The sequence below is a fragment of the Podarcis gaigeae genome (genome assembly GCF_964106915.1).
Source record: "Podarcis gaigeae genome assembly, chromosome: 8".
NCBI lineage: Eukaryota > Metazoa > Chordata > Lepidosauria > Squamata > Lacertidae > Podarcis > Podarcis gaigeae.
Genome location: NC_139684.1, coordinates 61,442,325 through 61,464,034, shown reverse-complemented (window position 1 = coordinate 61,464,034; position 21,710 = coordinate 61,442,325). Strand labels below are relative to the sequence as shown.

Genomic DNA, 21,710 nt, shown 5'->3' with positions numbered 1-21,710 from the left:
TCATAAGTCAGCCAGGCAGTCAGTTTCCATGGGAGGCAGAGACAGCAGGTTGCAGCCAATGCTAGACCTACTAAGAGTAAATCCAAGGACATTAAGAAACATAATTAACTTAAGTCCATTAATTTTAATGGGTCTACTCTGAGTAGCACTTAGCATAGTACAACCCAGAGACTGACTACAAAGGATGAACGCATGAACCCTGCTGGATCAGGCCAAAGATCCATCTAGTCCTGTTCTCACAGTGGCAAAGCAGATACCCACGAACCTGAGTACAACAACCTTGATTCACCCCATTTGTAGGTCCCAACAATTGGTATCCAGAGACACACTGCTTCTGGCAGGGGGATGTAGCACATAACCATAAGGACTAGTAACAACTGAGTAACAATCCTCCATGAATTTGTTTATTCCCTTTTTAAAGATATCAAAGTTGGTGGCCATCTTCTAGTAACTAATTCCAACTATATGTGAAGAAATACTTCCTTTTGTCTGTCCTGAATCTTCTAACATTCAGCTTCATTGCCTTCTAGTATAAAGAGAGAGGAAGATGGAAGGGGAGTGGGAGAGTGAGAGGAGTGTTTAGTTCAGTCTTTAGCTTTGATTATTATAGTTCCATAAGAACTACACAAAGGTTATGAACAGATAACATCTTTAATTGTGCTTGATTGTCATAATAGTGACAAACAACAAGGACATATGGCATGTTAGGGACTAACAACTTTATTATGGCATTGGCTTTTGTAGACTAAAATCCCATTTCATCACATGCATGTTTTATCCTTGGGTGGGGAAACTGAAAACAGTGGGGTCAGAAAGACTATGAAAATTCTGTTTGAAAAAATGCAATTTTGTACTATGGAAAGCGCAAAAGAAGTTATTGACAGTTCTATTTCTGTTGGGAATTTCCATGCTCAGTTTTCTTTTAAGTGGTTAAGGACATAGCTTAAACTAATACTTGGACTAAATATTATAGACAGAGAACTCCTAGTGGAAAGGAAAGGATTTTCCACTACTTAAGACAAATAGAAATGAAACTACTTTGGAAGGCAGAAAAACAAGCTGCAGAGAGAATAGCATATTGCATAAATTCAATTTTTGAGAATTTTAGTGAGAATTTTCCTTCCAAAGTTTGCTTCAGGATTGTTCCAATCACCCCTGCTCCTAAAAAATAAAGTTGTGTGTGTGTGCCTAGCTAACATACTATCTGGTGATATCACTGCAATATTGTATTCTGAAAAGCAGCAAGCTTCTTTTATGTTACAGCAGAGGAGAATGTTTGCGCTGTTTCTTCCCCATGTGTTTCTAGTGCATGTCAGGTCATACATTAAGAGGAAATGGTTTTCACTGTAGTGGTGAGTAAGCGTGGGTGAACAGGAGACACTGGAATGGTTTTAATTTCTTTACAGACTGACTTTCATGTTCTTGGTAGTTGCTAAGCACAACTTGCTCCAGCATATTCCCTCCCTCCATGGCTCTACAATATAAATGCATTCATTACTATCAACTGGTTTTATGATCTGGGCAAAGCTATAAAGACCTCCCCCACTACCACCATCCCTTTAGAGTTTGCAAGCTGCATAGGTTGTGGTTAATAATGCAAGGCCATCAATAATGGCATCTGTGAGCCATCTGTCTGCTTAAAGCAACTCCAACTTTGCTCTTTAGAGGGGGAGGAAATAGGAAGAAAAAGTTTATTTATACTTAGAGCCTTGGACAATGGCAAAATGTCTTCCGAGCCATGTGCTGGATAGCTTTGGCTTCACTGCTCGTTTGGAGTCGCCATCCACACATACCCATGAATACAGGAGCCCCCGCTTTTTCCCACTTGTGCTGTCAAATAAATGAAGCATTGCATCAATCAGTACATAAACCCTATGCAACGGGAATGGCCCCATGCTCTGTCCTTAGACCTTTATACCATCTGGCTTCCACAGTGATGGTGGGGTTCAGATAACCATTGCTGCATTGAAAGGAACAGTGCTATGCTTCATGGACAGTCTAAAAGGCAGGTCTGTGTGCGCTCTGTGCTTAAATATATATATTAAAATTCTGCACCAAGAAAAATATGGATTTTGCCAGCTGTATAAATTATACAAATTGAGGAAAAATCTGTATAATTTATTCTGGTTGTGCTTGTCATGGGGAGGGTCAAGAAGTTATTCAAGGCAATGAAGCCCCACCCCAATCACTGGAAGGTCTTATTCGTCCACTCTTCTGACTTCTATTTTAGTAGGCACTGCCTGTACCCTTTCCAGGATATCTTTGCTGCCATAGGACTAGAAACACACACAGAGAAGAAAAGAAAACAAAGCTGAGATTCTTAAGAATTCTACAACCAATGCTGCTGCCCCTCAAAAATGCAGCATACAAAAAGCTCTGGCTTGAAAATAAAGAAGTAAAACCCAGAATAGCTTTGTATGGGTAATCAGCAGGTAAAGTTCATACCAAAAATCGTGACAGCAAGAAATGGCAATGCATCCCAATAAAGCAAATAATACAGTCTATGTTGGTCACATGTATAAGCTGCTGGATGCTGCCCAGCAAAGTGCATTCCATTACACATTTCAGTTCCTGCTGATAAAGGAGCTTACAGATGAATTACTCATCTCTAGTTATTTGAGATCCATTATCGCTACTAGCACTGAGTAATTCATCTGCAAGAACTATTAAAGTTATCCTTCATTAGCAATCTGTGGTTTTTTCCTATTGTTGGTTTGATCACATTATTTTATCTTTTGCTATGGCTGGAATCCTTTATTCTCTCTCCCTCCCTCTCCCCCCCCCCTCTCTCTCTATATATTCCCTAACGGGCATTTAAGCAAAGGTTAAGTTTAAAACAGGAACAAGCAGATCTGAAAACTATTATCTTTCCAGAATTAAAACAAATACTGTGGCATTTTAAAGAGTAACAAATTTATTGTCTTTAAGGTGAAATCAGGGGGCAATGTTATCTAATCTTAAAACTAAAAAGCAGGGGAGGTGGATGTGTGGCAAAACAGACACCCTAACTTTTACAACCCCAGATTCAGGTAGGTAGCCATATTGAAATATATATATAAAATTGTCCAGTAGCACCTAATAGACCAACTAAGTTTGTTCTTGGTATAAGCCAGGCTTCCTCAACCTTGAACTTCAATATGTTTTTGGCCTACAACTCCCATGATCCCTAGCTAGCAGGACCAGTGGTCAGAGATGATGGAAATTGTAGTCTCAAAACATCTGGAGGGCTGAGGTTGAGGAGGTCTGGTAGAAGCTTTCGTGTGCATGCACACTTCTTCAGATACACACAACCCCATTTGATCTTTGCATCCTGCAGCCATGTAGACGCAGAAATAGTTTCAAGTAAGAATGGAGAATCTCCAGCTAATGATTCAGTGTTCCTTTAGTTAGGTCTAAATCGCTCCTCCCTCCCAACGTTCTTCAGTGTCTGCCATGTCTAAAAACATAAATATATTCATGAGCTCCATCTCTGGAAAAGGTACTCTAGTTCGGAAAATAAATTCCATATGAAATTTGCTGTGGTACAATGGAGCTTGGCATCTGATGCCATAAGGAAGCTTTTCTTCTCAGCTGCCCCCCGCCCCCACCAAAGCTGTTGCCAATGTTCCCTCCAGCTTCAACACATGCCTGGACCCAGCTGTAGAGAACACGGAGGGAAGTTAACTCTCTGTAATGCCCAGGTTTTTTTCCCCATAGGCAGTCCAGGGGATTAAACTGTGAAGCAACGAATGTGCAAAAGAGAGAAATTTCATTTTGTATCTTCAACTTTAAATATGTAGAGTCGCAAAATTGTGTTTCAAGGCAGATGAGGTGAAAAATAATGTGCTTCCTCTGAGAACAATCTCTCACCACTTCTTGCTAAAAAGTCATGGATCTCTGTACCCAAAAGTGCCCCCACACAAAACCACTTTCTCTCTCCTATGACACCCCCTCAAAGGAGAAGGGGAAACACACACATAGCTCCTTTCGCTGAAGCTGGGGGAGGTGGCGGCAGGGGGCTACGATGAGAGAAAAAGAAACTTGTTTATGCTTCTTTTAATATCTCCCTTCTGTTTTACATTTACAGTCTTTTCAAAAGATACGGCACAGGCTCTGCCAAGATTCCTAAAGAGATATCCTGAGAAATGTAGACCGGTTTCCCAACCAAAATTCAAAGAAAACAAATGTCAGGCCAGCAATTGATATGAAATAGTTTAAAAATGAGAAAAAGCTGCCTCTGAGCTAGGTTTACATTAAACTACATTTCTGCAACAAGAGGGAGGGGAGACTCAAAAGAATTTCTCTCAGCCAGGGAAGAAAGAGAACCTGGGCAGGGTGGAAAAGGCTTATGTTACCTGCTGCCAGTGAGGTGTCCAAAAACTGCTTGGTGAGCGGGGTGCCGGGAGAGTAGAAGCCTTGTTACTTTCTGCTACAATAAACCTGGACATAATTTGAGGTGGGGAAGTGCTGAAAAGATAACCTTTTGAATCTGAGCCAGTCCCATACAGAAGTACGAAACTATTTACCAGCCTATAATAAATTTTAACAGCCTGCCTGCTTGCTTTTACTTGCTTGGCACAATGAAAAATATTACTGGGTAATAGCTGATCTGGAAATTTTCTGGAACTGACTCCAGCACATAAATGGCCAACAAGCAGAGGTGCCAACTTGAGTAAAATATTTGGGGAGGGGGAGGCAGGTAAGCCCTGCCCTACAGAATCGATCACAAGATGTGGCACCCCCCCTAATATGAATGTCAATGTCCATCAACTTTGGGTGCCCCCAGAGTTTTATGGGGGGGGCGGTGAAGGGACCTTAGCTGCTAGGGTGGGCTGGGCGTAAGATAAGCCAGGGGTGTGGAATCTGTGGCCCTACATAAAGTTGTTGAATTCCAATTTCCATCAGCCCCAGCCAGCATTCAGGAATGATGGGAGTTGTAGTAAGGTAACAGCTGGAAGGCCACAGGTTTCCCACCTTTTGATAAAGCACCTCATGGCAGAGAACAGACAGTGAAGCAAACTAATTCAGGAGAGTTCCTGAGGGTAGATGGTTAGTTTGGAGTACACAAAGTTCTTATCAGTCAAAGGCTTGCAGCATGGATGAGTCACCTATGATCCTCCAGGTGTTATGGAGCTCCTACTCCCATCCGTCCCAGCCAACATGGCCAATGGTCAGGGATGATGGGAGTTGCAGTCTAGCATCAGGTTGCCATCCCTGGCTTACAGAGAAGATGTTCTGCAATATCAAGACTGTTGGTCCAGAAAGTTCAGGTCTTCTTTTTTTTTAAAAAAAAAAAAAACTTACTTTAATCATCAACAACTTTAAAACCTCCATAAAGTATCTGCATGTTTAAGGAGGAAAAGGAAAAGCTGGTAGATTGAAGAAGGTCAACTGACAGAAGAAGTCTGCAACAGAGCTTTAGCAGAAACCAAGACTGAGGAGGCCTTCAGAAAAAGTGTTGTCCAATGGATCCCAGGTGGCTGGTGGTTCCATATTCATATTCCCAAAATACAACGCCTCAGAATTTCCATTGTTTATATAGCAGCATTCCATATTTATATAGCAGCTGTCATTCTTTTTGAAAAAAAATCCCCCACATCAGTGCTAAGGAATGACAGGACCTTCCTGGAATTATTTCATATTTTGGGGGAACTAAGATGGTGGCTGAAGCTAGAGCCACTGGAACCCAGAAGGGATCCCTATAGCAAGAGGGCACCAGCAACTGCCTTAGGATGCCAGATAGTGACAACTGGCCTGGATCAAACATCATGTTTTTCCATGTATCGGTTATGTTATCAATCATCAATTGAGCAGCAAACTTTCAGCTTAACTAAGCCTGTTGGGGGATGCCTGGCTATCTCCAGACCCTCTCCACTGCTAAAATTTAGCACAAGACACATATAACAGGATGTCATTCTGCTCAGTGTTGCCCAGCTCCCTTGCAAGTTAATTCAAGTGGAGTATGGAAAAGCTAAATGCACTGACATCATATTACATGTTTCTTGAACTAGGTATTACCAGGAGAGTTGCCTACTGGTGGCACATTGGAAGCTAACATCCACCATAATGCCTAGTTAGCCTCCCCTTTCTCTAGCGAATAGTACACAACATTTCCAGAGCCAGTTATATGGCTTATAAAGCATACGCCCGCCCCCCACATCATCTCTTTAGGTGGGGGTCACATGCTTTATTACCTCCCTTCATCCCTCATTCATTAATCCTATTCCCTCTCTCCTCCGCCGCCACCCCCCCTGCTTCCATGGAGACATTTCAATGATCACACGTGCCTTAATCCCCATCACAGCACTGTAGACAGAAACCCTTTTATTTCTTACTGTATATGCCATGGGTCTTTTCCTTTCACAGATGTGGTGTGATAGATTTAAATATTCAAGGAGCTTATGAACCTCTAGTTTGTTCAGTAGGTGTGTTTCATCCTCACAGATCTCACGAGTCAGATATTAGCAGTCATAAACCAGTCAGGTCTCTTAGAGGCCACCTTTTGCGGTGTGCTCAGCACCAACACATTCCTGGAGCTGGTTTAGGCTCCCCCCCTACTTTCATATACTGCTCCAAGATTTTCAGGCAGATATACACTCATTTTAGGCACTTTTAGCGGATATATCCTTAAAAAAAACTATTCTGGGATTATGTAATATGGCAACTATTTGCAAAGTTAGATCATAATATGGAACAAACTCATTAGGAGAAATAGATTAATAGAAGGATGTACAACCGATTAAATTCTACTGTTGATATCACATGGTCCATCTAACTACTTAAACCATGATTAAGGAGTAGCTGCAGATCAGGATGTAAAACCATGACTTTGCAAACCATGGTCTGCACCTAGCAAACCCGTTTCCCCATCTCCCCAGTCTTTATGCTCACAGGTTAGCAAACAGAACTTGCTAGAATTTTTTAAATATAAAAATAAAATAAAATAAAACCCAGTAGCACCTTAGAGACCAACTAAGTTTGTTCTAAACTCTAGAAGCAGATCTTAGCTTTCTTTTAATGTTCAGGATTGTAACCAGGGTTAGCACTAAACATATTTAACCATGTCTGCACACCACTGGACCAGTATGGTCTGCACCTATTTTAAGGTATTACTGATGTCTCAGGGAAAAAAATATCAAGAAGTATGTAACTAATGAGGAAATGATAGTATTTGACTGAAACTGCTCAAATTACCAATATTTTTTAGCAGGGCTACAACCATTAGTTAGGCAGTAAGGGCAAATTTTGCTTTCTGAGGCAATTAGTTACAGGCAATTAACATAGGATCCTTAATTGTATTAAAATTCTCTAATTGTTTGTCAACTATATTTTTGAGTCAGATCACACACAAAGGGAAAAGACCGCCTACCCCCAGCTGTACTTTATTTACCAGCCCATTAATGTATGTAACTTCAGAACTGTGAACTAACAGAACAGTCAACTAACTTTTACTCAGAGTCAACCCATTGAAATTAATGGACCTCATTAGTTACATACCTCTCCTCGTCTATTTTAATACATGATGTCCTGGTTTGTTAAAAGCACAGCTTGCTATTTTGTCCAAGCTGGGTAACTGGCTTGAGCACTTCTTACAAAAAGATTTCAGATCAGGATTTAAATCACACAGGAGAAGAAGTCAAGAATGTATGCCTCTTAACAGTTGTTCATTTCTATGTGGAGCAGCTTTCCCCAGCCTGGTGCCATCCAGACTACAACACCAATAATTTCTGAACAATAGCCATGGTGATTGGGGCTGATGGGAGTTGAAGTCCAAAACAACTGGAAAACGCCAGGTTAGGGAAAGCTATTTTAGTTACCCTTAGCTCTAACCTACCATGTAGACAACAGCATCTTGATTTTATATACAGTGGTACCTCGGGTTAAGTACTTAATTCATTCCGGAGATCCGTTCTTAACCTGAATCTGTTCTTAACCTGAAGCGCCACTTTAGCTAATGGGGGCCTTCTGCTGCCGCTGGGCCGCAGGAGCACAATTTCTGTTCTCATCCTGAAGCAAAGTTATTAACCCGAGATACTATTTCTGGGTTAGCGGAGTTTGTAACCTGAAGTGTACGTAACCTGAAGCGCATGTAACCCGAGGTACCATTGTATCAGTCTGTACTGTGCCTTTCAGGTCATCTGCTTAGCCACCGAGCTGCATGGGCCATTGCTGCAGGATAACTGAGGGCATGTTCTGCTTCCTATTTCCACTGTAATTGTGTCTTAGCAACAAGAGTGCTGTCAAAAGGAACTAAATCCACAAGACCTACTATGCATCACCAGACTCTCTCACACATTAGCTCTTTTCAAAGAGTATGCCAGAGAGACTGGGAGGCAGGATCTTGCAGCTTTTCATTTTTGCCTCAATGTTCTTCACAACCAACCAACAGCTGTGTTCACGATTCAATCAAAGTTTGCCCAGGCTGACGCACTGCACTGCCAGTCTGTTGGGAGCCTGGGCTGCATGTATACTTCCCAAACTGCAACAAGGGACAAGCTTCTTACTCTGTTCTGACTAGTTGCCACGAAATACTGATATGTTGCATTATCAGGGTCAGTGAAATAAAGCATGCAATTAGAAGAGACAAACCTTCAAAGCAGCACAGCAGCCAACGACTGATGGTCTGTCTATCAATCCAGATGATGAGCAGGGTCTGGAGAAGATGAATGGAGAACATGAACTGTCAATACAAATGAACAGAAACCCAACTGAAGGGAGACCTTCCTGATCTGCTCCCCCTTGAACAAGCTGAGCCTCTCCCCTCTTCCTGCCCTTGCTTTGCCCTATAAGAATGACTGACAAGCCCAGCTTTAACTAAGGGATTTTGTGGGTTTAAAGCATGTGACCATTTTTCCTCCTGTTTTGTCCATTAACCCCTTTTCAAAAATATAAGTCAAGTTTTTCCTCTACACAGCGTTTTCTTCCCCTCCCTTGACTGCTCTCTTCCTTCCAAGAGGAATCCATACAAAAGCAGCAGCAACTAGCTAGGACTCTAGATACCATCTCTTCCCAGGGCACCATGCATCAGCCCTACTACCACCACCTGAACTAAAACACCCCTGCTTTAGAAAAGAAGTAGTTGCTGCAGATAAAATAAGGTTGCCTACAGGTGACTGGTGAAGGAAGCCAGACATGGGGGAGGGGGGAATTTGTGAATATCCTCATGGATTTTATTTATAATTTTTAATTCACTTCACTGTGGTGGGGATCAGCAGCTAGAGGCCCTCATATAGCGGGGATTCCTCTCTTTCATTGCCAACCCAGATATTTTGCTACCTGGGTTGGAATAGTAAATGGTGCCCCCAACCCAATCATGATGCATAGTAGCCATGACTGGTGATTCTATTTTGGCAACTGCAGCAAAAAAATTAAAAAGCCCACATGGGCCTCTCTCCAGGTATAAAATTAAATAAGAAAATATTAAATAATTGACAATTTGCTGCCCTTTCATGACACCCAAAATTGGCTTCCACAGGCATTTGCCTCGCACTGCCTAATGTGAGGGCCTTCCAATGAATCTAATTGCTTTATAGGCACAGGGAGATTAGCAGAAATTAATAAAGTCATTTTTCATTAATATTCATCACTGTAGTTCATGAAGGCTTCAAACTTTGTGTACTCCTTGAATGAATCCTATGGGTTGAGTTTATTTTTCCAGCAGTACTAGTGGGCTTACCATATACACTAGTTCATGACTCACAGCACCCTAGAAAATCTTCCAAAATTGTTTAAAACAGAGATACTGGTGAGCCATAAGCTGTACTTGTGTCGGAGCATTCACAAGGCCAGTGCCATCATGCCACACACTGAAAGCTACAGAAGGTGTCACCCAGGGATGGATCACATCATGTTTTTAACACGGTAAGTTACATCTGTACAGAATTCATTACCCCAAGTTTCCATTTCTCAGAAGGCCTTGGGCTGTGTGTAAACCACCACCATATTCTGAACATAGCCCTAAGCAATTTTGGAAACCCCACCATGAAACTATGTAGACTGCATAGGGTTTGCTGAGTGGCTTGATGCCACTTTAACAAGCAAGCTAAATAATACGCAGCTTCTACAGTATGGTCTATGGGAGCTTAGCCAGGCTAGGATGATTCATTGGAACCCACTTATTGGATGTAACACAGTGCTTGGAAAACTCCTGCTCTTATACAACTGCTCTCCAAAGAACTACCCTCCAAACACAAGTTTGAATTTTAAAATGAGAAAAATTCAGAATGCCTCCTTCAGGCTACGGTCTCCTGAACTCACTTTCTCTTTCCTCTCTCACTAACCCTTGCTTCATGGTGGATCTGAAGAATTTTAGCAGATATATATCTCCATACACCAAAAGTTTAGACACAATTTTCATATTTTAACATTTTATTAGCTTAGCTTAAAATCCTGAAAACATTGGATTTACAATGAAAACTTTGAGCTCCTTTAGCTGTTGTAAACTGCACACCAAGCTAACACACCCAGTGCAAGGTGTAATTTTTTCCATGAGCTTAGAACAGGTTCCAGACACATGTTTCATAAAGTTCAAAACTCCATTAGACATTTGATAGGGCAGAGAAGAGTCAGTGTAACGCTTCCAAAACCTTCTCACTAAACAAAGGCAATGTCAAACTATACTTAACGGCAAACTAGGCTACCCAAAGCCCATGTGCTGACTTTCCCTGTAGACTATCCCTGGTTAAAAAAAAAGTCATGTGTCCTTTCATGTCCATATTGGACTCTGCCAGCTACCATGCAAAGGTTTACAGGGGTCCTGGTGAAAGAGAGAACTTCACCCCACTAAGACAGACAGACAGACTTTCTTTCAAATAAAGTTTTTATCCAAGTTCTTTGAAGTCATCAAGGCTACTGCTACTCTGTGGGAAACAGATATTTTCTGAATTATTGCTACAATGCCGAACATCTCACATGTGATTTTATTGAGATAATGCAAAACACTTTGAACATGATAAATAAAATACTATATAAAAGTTTACATTTTATCACTCTTGCACCAAAGGTTATTATGTCTGGCTATTAAGCAAAAGGTTGGTGGCTTGAGTCCACCCAGGGATTTGGTAGCCATAATCTTACTCACTTCCCTACCCTTCCAGTCAATGTAGGCCACTTGCCTTCAATTCGGGGGTCAAGACACACTAGTGGGTCAGGGCCTGATCCAAAGTGAGTCGTGACAACAGCACTAGCACCATGCAAATATATGGTAAAAAACTGAAAAATTGGGTCCCCAAATGCATGTTTGGGTTAGAAGTGGGTCCTGGGTCTGGAAAGGTTGAAGACTACTGATGTTGACAATTTTGGGTTAGGTGGACTAATGGCTTGACTCAGTGTAAGGCAGCTTTCTTTGTTCATTCTCTGATAACACACTAAAAAGCACATTTGAGTCTCTGGCACATTACTTACTCTATGTAAGGATGGATAAATCTGTCAATTTCAGTTTCTAATTTTTCTAATGTTAACTTCAGATCTCCACATTTCCACAGTGTGGGATAATTGTATATTATTTTGTAAAGACCTCATGACAATTGGTCAGCATTTGATTGAACTTTTTCCCCCCTTTGCTGGCAAAAAAAATCCATTCCTTCCTACCATTCCAGAAGTAGCACTCATATCCCAGATGAGGAAGAGCGTCAGCAGAAATTGAGGGTATCAGTTGTATGTCCCACACATTTCATTCATGTCCTCCTCTTCCTCCATGGAACCCAAAGAGTTCACACCTGCTTCAAGTCAGGAGTAGAACTGCATCTTCTGCTCTTGGACTTGCAATTATTCATACTGTACTAGACCCGCACCCTTTTGTAGACTACAGTGACTGCTGCACTGCTCTGACAATCCATGGTCAGGACAAGGTTTTTTGAGCCATACTGCAACCTTCCAACAGTTTGACTTCACTCCCAAAGGCCCACTCCTCCTTTGTCTCCAAAGACAGACAAATGCCAACCAGGCAGCTTCATTGTTGCAGGACTTTTCCCAGGCACCTGCATTGGTGCTACAAACTGGGAGATGCTCCCATACAAACATAACCCTCACCTATTGCCTCTGGTACGCTGAAAACTTTGCATGGATTAAGTGTGTCTGAGTCTAAACTGTGTTTCCTTGGCACAGTTCAGCTTACAGGTTTCCTGTGACCTGAGGTGCCTTGTGCAAAGCAAACCATACGTGCAAAGCAATATCTCCTCCCACACTTGACAAAAACACGCAGCTTGAAAAGTTCCAGCAACGCTAATCACCAGCTATTCAAAACTCAAAGCTGCAATATCTCATTACTGTGCTCCCAATTTGCTCTGCAATCAAACATCTAGGCTTAATCTCTCTTAAAGGGTTCCAGATTCCCAGAGGCTAGGTTTTTCTCATGGCTGTTGAGATCACAAGCTCTAAAACATTGAAACAAAAACTGTTATCTCCTCCCTTTTTATTCCCTTCCGCTGCTGAGATATTATCCGGCGGAGAAGGAAGAAAGAGGCGTGGATAGCTATAATTCTTTGCTGACAAGATCGCAACTTAAAAGCTCAAGAAACAGCACTATGTTCTTAGCTGCACGCTACTATAAAGAAGTTTGCCCAAGAACTCAAGGAGTGTGTGTGTGCTTTGATGCCCCTATCTGGGATAGAATCCACCCTCAGAATCCATCTCCACAGAAATTAGTCCCCCATATTTCTGATATAGATCGTTCTACAGAATTTTGACGGCTAGTCTCACCTACCAGGGCCCAGAGGACAAATGCTCAAACCTTGGAAGCTAGAAGTGGTAACAGTGGTATGGAAACAACAGAAATATTTGGTGGTGGGGTGGCTGGCTGTACCCATGGAGACTTCTACAACAAAATCCACCGTCTTGTAGTACCGTAAAGACTAATTTATAAATGTTTGAAGACTAGAGCCTACTTCATCAGATTACACATGTGTGCGTGCATACATAAACACATACAGAGACACATGTAGTAGGGCAGAGAATTATAGCTAGTGAGGGCAAGAGAAAAATAAATGTTTTTTTAAAAGGAAGAAACATAGTTCGCTACCAGGCAGCCTGTTTATGGCGCATTCATCCTGATTGTTGTTGTTTAGTTGTTTAGTCGTGTTTGACTCTTCGTGACCCCATGGACCAGAGCACGCCAGGCACTTCTGTCTTCCACTGCCTCCCGCAGTTTGGTCAAACTCATGCTGGTAGCTTCGAGTCATCCTGATTAGTTTGCATAAATTTTGCAAGGAGGTTAGTTGACACTGGCAATTTTGAGTTAATTCATTCGTTATTATTTTTTGCAGGGAGGGTATACAATGTTGCATCTGGCAATTGTTACCCCATACCTTGCAGCAATAGTGGCCAGTGTGGCGGAGTAGAGCTGTGGAGTCAACTCCCCACCATTGCCGTTGCTGCTACTTACTGGAATGGGGCTAATTTCTCAGAAGGAAACTGACCTCGTTAAAGCCTGCCCATGAAACTCCCTAGTGCTCAGGTAATCAGGAAATGCTTAACAATGTACCGTACATGCATGGAATGTTTTGTTGTATTTTTAATTATTATTTTTTTGAAGTCATCCAGAGTTCCTGGGGAAACCCAGCCAGATGGGTGGGGTATATTATTATTATTATTATTATTATTATTATTATTATTATTATTATTATTATTATTATTATGTTTCTTGGCTGGTTATGGTATAAGGGGGTTGTTTGTTATATTTTTTTTCCAAAACTGAAAAATAAAGTTAGGAAGAAATTAAAACAATAAAGTATTCTAACGGCAGAACCAGAAGCTTGTGCTCACAGAATCTGGCTCTCCTTGCTATAGAAAGGTAAATTTCCAGAGGTGGATGGTGGTTAAAGTCTTGCAGGGTAAAGAGGTGTTTGAAGAGAGGCAAAGCTTCTGCATCTCTGCCCAAGCAACAAGTAAATCACATGTGTGGTTGTGCAACCCTTTGGAACACAGACCTGAATGAAGAATTGCATAATGTTACAGTCCCCTTGTTAAGAGTCCAGGTGCTTGACAAGCAAATCCATTACAAAGAGCAGGTGGGCGCAGATTCAAAGCCAAAATGAAGGCATCTTTCAAAAGGCAATGAAAACTGCTAAGGTGTGAGGAAGTGATTATTCACTGAAAAGTATGAAAATCACTTTGCATTGATATGGAAAAAGAAAAGAGAAACACTTTTCCAGATGCTTCTGGATTCACTCAAGACTGATGAAAGATAGCAAACTAATGGGCTCTTCTGCCTGCTGTCATTGCATTAGCTCCTAGCGCCAGCCAGTTCCCAATTTACTCTGCTGATAGCAGAAATCAGAATCTGACCCAGAAACACACGTACACACATTTTTTGTGTTCTAGGAAACAGAAAATATTTTGAACTGCTGGCTGCTACTATCCTTGTTTGGGCGAAAGGCAATACAGAGTAACTATGTGTTCAGTGGTGTTGTCCAACACAGTTAAATTGCAAGGTGGAGGAACAAATTATTTGAGGGGGGTTGAAATTTAAAGGTTATCCATGTTTGCCATGTGCAAATAATTAAAGTAATAAACAATGTATGTGGGAGGGACAACCTATACTCATGAGATGTGCATGCCTGGCAATGAAAATAAATGCCAAATTTTGTAATATTACACATGTCAAATGACCATTGGGTTGAGAATGCAATTTACCCAAATTTATGTAGGATTATTTTCAAGAAAACCCACATCATGTTTCTGCTCTGTACTTTGCAAGCCTTTTTCTTACTTTTGCATTAGTTAACTTTCCTAAAAAAGAGCAGCTAAAGACTTTGACTGAATACATACCATATATTTAAGGCATATTTTCCCCCACAAAAAAAATCCTAGGAACTGTAGTTTACCCCCAGAACTGCAGTTCCTACCACCCTTAAACTGCAGGTTCCAGGATTCTTCGTGGGTGTGAGGATGACGAGAACGTGCTATAAATGTATGGTATGCTTGCATCTTTAAACTTGAACAGAAGCATAGCACTGAAAGACCTTTAGATGAGAGCTGTCACAGCACAAGTTTAATAAATTTCTTCATTTACTGCTAACAAGTTTTCTTGCAGTGAGCTAAACAGAAGATGCTTAGGTTAGGTTTTTAATAATCCCAACCCCTGCAGCAGCTTTTAGCAGAATTCTGTTTTGCTTGTAAATCCGCTGCAGGGACTGGAAATATCCAAATGCCTTCCACTGCCGCAGCATTCCAAATATTCCAAATAGGAGCTGCTTTTCCAACTTCTTTCTGTTATAACAACAATGGAAAGAAACAGATTAGTCCTAACTAAAGGTCTATGGTTAATTGCACACCATTTAACTGATTAACACCTTTCAGCTATCACAATTTTCAGCCGAAAACAACAGCAGCAGCTACTTTTCAATAGGCAGAAATTATAACAACAACAACAACAACAAAGTGCACAGGTGAGTAAAACTCACTTCTGAACAAAACTAACATACCAACAACTTCAACATAAAATGTCAGCATTGTCATGGAAATAGTATTATCAGGAGTGGCCGTCCTGTTTTACCGTCTTAGGCAAAATGGGAAGGTGACTCCCTGTGCTCTCCCACCATCTCAAAACCTTGTTTACAGGAGTCATGTGGCTGCGGCGTCTGGCAAGATCTCGCAAGAGCCCTAAAACCAGAGCCACTTCTCCTTGCTTATCCAGTGGCAGGGCAGGCGGGGATGTAGGCAGGGTGGGCACCCACAGTGGCACCAGAGAATAGGCGTTGGCAGCTTCCAGCAAGATCCCACAGGAGCTCCGAGAGTCTCATGACTCTCATGAGATCTTGCGGGAAGTCGCCAGCACCACCATTTTCTTCTTGCTTCTGCAGGGTAAGGCAGAGCACCCACAGGCCAGTACCCCTAGGATTCTGCCGCCTGAGGTGACTGCCTCAATCTACCTCATGGATGGGTCAGCCCTGGGTAGTATATACACTCAGAATACTTTCCCCCAATGAAATATGATACCTAAGTTTTTTCTTCCTGTATTCAGTTTTATCTGGGGTGATTCCAGACCTAATTTTCTCTGTGTCTGGCATGTTAGCTTGCAAAACTATCAGCTGCCACACATAAGCATTTTATTTTCAACCATGGGTATTCATTGTGTTCTACCTTTTGCTATCCACACCAGCAGTGGAAACTTGGTGGAATGTATCTCAATTGTGTTTCCTCTCCTCTCCTCTCCCAGCCCCCTTCTGTTACTCTCTACTATCTTTTCTTGTTCTAGGCATGGTCACAGGTATTTCTGTACCCACACACACCTTCAAAATGCTGCATGGAAAGAGCCATTCTTGTATCATTTGGGATGCCAGAAACAAAACGGCTAGAGTTGTGCTTATGTGAGGAGCACATGGAAACAGAGGTGTGGAGATAGAGGCCACTCCCTGGAATGCCAATACATATATGACAAACCACCCTCCCCCAAATATGCTACAGATCTCCTCCACACAGGCAGCAACCGTGAATGTACAATTGATTATTTTTACTTATTGGATTTTCTTCATTACGGAGAAATATAGGTTCAACGTAAGGAGAAATCTAGGTTTACCGTAAAAAAGAAAAGTAAGTAGCAGAATGGGCATCTTGATGCTGGCACATCATACAGATGCTGTAAAGAATGTGTGTAAGAGTCACACTGATTTCATAATAAACACCTGTCTGGAAGCACCATTAGAAAGCATGTAAAAGATTTTATTTCCAGGACCATATTTCTGACCCAGCAACTGAAGTGCTGAACCACCCTGTCTGGCATTGTAGAAGCAATGTCAATGGTTGAAGTGAGAGTATACACAATTCAAACAATGTAGGCTGATAATTAAAAGCTCTTGTGCGCAATTAGTCGTGTTACCCACTGAACTTCACACCCAGCCTCTCTCTCTGTTCCAGTAACAGCAAGAATAGCCTGCTTTTCCAGACGCTTCACATGTCCAAATGTCAAGGCCTGAATGGAACTTGGGCAGCGACCACAAATGGATTTAACTCCCAACAAAATTATTAGGAGCAGGATCAATTTGGGCAGGCTATCAAATTTTAGAAAACGTTCCGTATTAGCATATTTTAAGTGGAGGCAAATCCAGCAGCCTAGAGAAAAGCAGAGACGAAACACAGGCCAGGCCCACAAGCCCGCACCTTGCCTCAAAGGGCGAAGAAGGCACTTTTTACAATAGAGACCTGCCCTCCATCTCGTTACTTCTGACAGCAGGCATGAGACGGCATCCATACTGCAAGCGGCAATGAAAAATGGTTTGTCACGTCTCTCTCCCTCTCTCCCTCCTGCAGTTTCCTTTAAACAGACGTTCTGTAAATTAAATGGAAGCATATGCTCCAGGAGGGGCTGCCAATGTGGTGTCCTCCAAATGCTGTTGGACGACAACTCCCATTAGCCCTGCGTTGTTGCCCAGCAGGGCTGTCTTTCCTAGAAACAGACTCCAGGCGCTTCGGGTTAACTCAAGACTTGAACAGTTTTGTTTAAGTACAACAGACAGGGAGCCCGGCTAATTCCTAGGCCTCCAGGCCATGCTGGCTTCCTCCTCCCACTCACCTCTGAAAGTTCCCTCTTCAAGTACTTCTTCCCCTTGGCCCAGGAACTCACTCTGCATAGATAATAATAATTTATTATTATTTATACCCTGCCCATCTGGCTGGGTTTCCCCAGCCACTCTGGGCGGCTTCCAACAAAATATTAAAATACAATAGATAATCACTGCCCACTGGTCACAATGATGAGAGCTGTAATCCAGCAACAGGAAGAGGGTAACCTTGGCTACTCCTGTTCCAGAGCTAGGGTTGCCAACATTTCAACTGGTCACTGTTACTATAGCTTTCATAGCAGCTGCTATCTGCTTATATGTTGTTAAGAGGTACAAGAGCAGATCATAATGTTTTGTCTTGTTTTTTCTGGCTAGCTGGCAACTCTTTTTAGCATCTCCGTTGCACACACAAATCAGAGTGGATAAAAGAGTGAGAAAGGCGACATTTCCTGCCGCTAGGGTTTCAGACTCACAAACGTGTCTGAAATCCCACAGAGGAAAAATTTCACAGAAGAACGGGTTCAGGTTAAAGGTAGGAGGAGGAGGAAAGTTCAGCAGTGCTGTTTCCTAAGAATGGTTTGGGGCAGAGAAGCAGACAATTTAATGTGCAGTCTGGCCATAAAAAAGAATCACCCTAAGTCAGTGATAACACTAAACTTTTGAAGGACTGCTGAGCTCCTGTCACCAGATCCAAAAGGTTTACCAAATGACCATCTCGTCCAGCATTTTGTAGCCAAGCAGATGCCCCTATGGAACCCACAAGCAGGACCTGAACGCAACAGCAGCTTTCCCTGTTTGCAATTCCCAGCAACTAGTATTCAGAGGCATTCTGCCTCTGACTGATGAGCTATGATACAACCCAGTATCAGTTTTAGGATCTCATCTGCAGTTGCATTAACAACACCTTTCGCCTCTATGTTGCCTGGCAAAGACCATGAAGGAATAGTTGAGAGGGACTTACTGTAGCATCGCTTACATACCTCTGACTGAAGATGACAAGAGCAGCCAGCTCACTTACTGTGAAAACTCAGCAAGCCCCTCGTGGCTTTTATATCTCACGCAGGTGTGGCTTTGCTTGGGGGTGAAGTGGGCTGGGCATTGCTCCCTATGAACAATAGGAGATTTCCTTAAATGACAGCTTGCTTGATAGGACCATCTCCCAGTGAAGCCTTCCTGGCAGCAGTAAGGAAAACAAGAGTGCAACTCTCTCCCACTCCTTTCAGTCCCACAAACACTTTTTGAAATAAGAAGTCTGGTGTTCATGACACCAAAAAGTGTGCAAGAAAGTTGGGCTATGCTTTCTCCAATACTGACAACAGGGAGCTCATTACTAACTTGCACAATTGATAAGGGTTTACTTAATGACTTCACATTATCATAAAATATAACCCATATGTCAAAAAGGATAGTGACCCACGCTTTAAGAATCGGGGCAGTAGAATGCAGTTGCAAGAGCTGAGAGAATGCTATTGCCTTCAGAAGACTGAAGACTTATACAATTTTGATAAGACTGGACTTTTTTATGTAGCTGTGCCTTGAACCACTAAGAATATACTCAGTTTTCTGAGAGTGTCAGTAAATAAATACAGATTAAACACATTTTTGCTTATTTCCAACAGGCTTCTGCTGAGCCTTCAACTTGTGAAATGTGAAGACATGCATGAATGTATTTTAAATGCAAACATTTACCACAGCCCTAGAAGTAACACATTTTAAAAGTTTGTTGTCTAGGAATGTCAGAACAGATCTGTAACATCTGGAGTGGTGAATTATCTTACTTCTGAGAGATACTTTAAACATATAAAATCTTAAATCTTTTTATTTAATAATGTTGGTAGCAATGCCAGACTCAGTATTTTGACAGTTACCCCCCCCCCCCAGCAAACAGTACCTAAAGCAAATAGCTACTATAAATGGCAAAGTGGGAGAAACTTGGTTTTTTCCTAGGAAATTTTGTCACTGGATACCTTTCCCCTAAATGAATTTCACCTCTAAGGCTGCAATCCTATATGGTACAGTGATCTGGATTGCCAATTGCTGATTGGTATGTACAGTACATGCGTGTCCTTACTGCTGCAGTATAATTTGGAAATTGTAGACTCTGGATTTCACTGTTTTACAGGATGGGATTGTTAGATGATAATGTTTATTATAGCTCATGGGAACTTAATTACCTGGGTCTATATTTTGGCCCATTATTGCTTCTATTGTGATTTCACCTGTTATTATCTGTGGCCATGCTTTTGGTTGATTTTAATTCCTCACCTAAAACTGTGGGCTCACATTTTGATGAAGGGAAACTTAGAATATTTTAAATAAATATAAATGTTCTATGTGTCTTATTTTTATTTGTTAATACATGTATACTGCACCTTTCCCCCAAGGAGCTCAATTGCTCTTCCCCCCTTCCTATTTTATTTTCACAACAACACTGTGAGACAGCTTAGGCTGAGAACCAGTGACTAGCCCAAGGTCTACTAGCAAGCTTCATAACCAAATGGATATTTGAACCATGGCATCCCAGATGCTGTCCAATACTCTAACCACTACACAGAATTGGCTCTCAGTTGTGGTCCAAAGCTACATTGTGGGGCAGAAGAACCTTGTGTTCCATGTGTTCCATGTCCTTGTGTTCCATGGGAGAAAAGGCAGCATAAAAATCACACACACACACACACACAGGATGTGGGCCTCTTGTAAACTGGCCCAAGATCACTCAGTGAGCTTTACAGATGAATTGGGATTTAAACCCTGGTCTCCCAGGTCCCAGTTCCACACACAAACCATTATACCACAATGGCTCTCTTATGCAATTCTTGAGGAGGAGCTGCAGGGCTCGCCACTGAAGAGAAAACTAGGTACTGTATTTTCATGTTCAAGGGGGCTGCTCATGTTCAAGGGGGCAACAGAATAAGAAAGTAAACTTGGGCTTCCAGTTTTCCCCAGAAGAATGTTCTACTTCATTATAACTTTTGCGCTTTGGCTCCTCTCTGGGCTCATTTGCCATCCTTCTCCCATTTCCCTCCCTTCCTAACAATCCCTCTTTTTAGCAACAAAGTTCTGAAAAAATAAACTCAGCACTCCTTTTAGCTGTTTGGCCCAGAGCAGAGGAGATCACAAGGCCGTGAAGAAAGCTGACAGCACCACTGCCGAACAAATGCGTCGCCTTCTGGCAAAGGCTTGGCCAAAAAGAAGCTAAACATTGAGCAATGTTAATATCCCATTGCCCCTTTAACGATCTCTCTCTCTGCTGGGCCAGGACTGTGGTAAAAATAAAATGTCCTGCCAGACAGCCCTTTTGAAAGCATGTGGAGACATTTTAGAAAAGATATAAACTGGGATTCTTTCCCCTCTTGGTTTCTCTTCGGTTACCAGTGTCATTGGCTCAGTGCCTTGCTTTGCAGCAAATGCCACGTCTGTGAGGATGCCAAGAGCTTAATTGGGTTTCACTAAAACACGCCGAAGATTAGAGTTTTTTTCCTCCTCGTCTGGGTTGAAACCTAATATTCGTCTTGTTTCGGAACTGGCTTCAGCTCCTATCCTACCGAGTGCTGGATGGCTGGCCTGGGAAACTGAAACTGTAGACCTGGAAGGGACCTCAAGAAGAGATTCTGCTCTCCAATTGATTTGGGCCCATTTATAAACTTTGAAGGCTTAGTTGTTACCAATTAAAGAGCTTAAGTTAAATCTCTCCATTAGGGTCTTGTATTTATGGTCATGCTGTATATTGGTGGGGGGTTGGGAGGTAGAATCCAGTTCCTAGTCTTGCCCACAGAGGCAACATGAATGCTTATTTATATAGCTTTTCTAATGTGAAAAGCCTTGGGCGCATTATTTCACTTACCCTGCTCAGTAAATGGTTATTATACCCATTTTATAGATGGAAAAATATGAGACAGTAAGCTGCAAAGACACACAACTTCTTTGCAGTGAGATACTGTGAGCTACACATCCAAAAGAGATGCTGAATGAAATAGGTGCCTGGTGCTTTAAATTAACGGGCCTATTTCTTCTGGTTTTCTCCAGCTAAATGTCCAGTAATACATACAGGGCTTTTTTTCAGCCAGAACTCACTGGAACTCCATTCTGGCACCTCTCAGGTGGGTGTCATTGCCATTCCAAGAGAACGAGGGAGGTGTTCATGATGAGTTCCGGCACCTCTTTTTCTAGAAAAATAGCCCTGAGTACATGCAACAGACTTTGAGCTAGCCCCGCCGCCCAAAACTCTTTCCA

General features: G+C 42.0%; 1 protein-coding gene across 2 annotated transcripts in view; it reads right to left on the bottom strand.

The window, feature by feature from the left end:
- COL8A2 (collagen type VIII alpha 2 chain) overlaps positions 1-21,710 on the bottom strand; it is a 139,047-nt gene that overhangs the window by 61,234 nt on the left and 56,103 nt on the right. For both annotated transcript variants that reach the window (XM_083751727.1, XM_083751726.1), the window contains exon 2: positions 8,569-8,632. The gene's annotated coding sequence lies outside the window, so the exon portion shown is untranslated. The remainder of the gene's footprint in view (positions 1-8,568; positions 8,633-21,710) is intronic.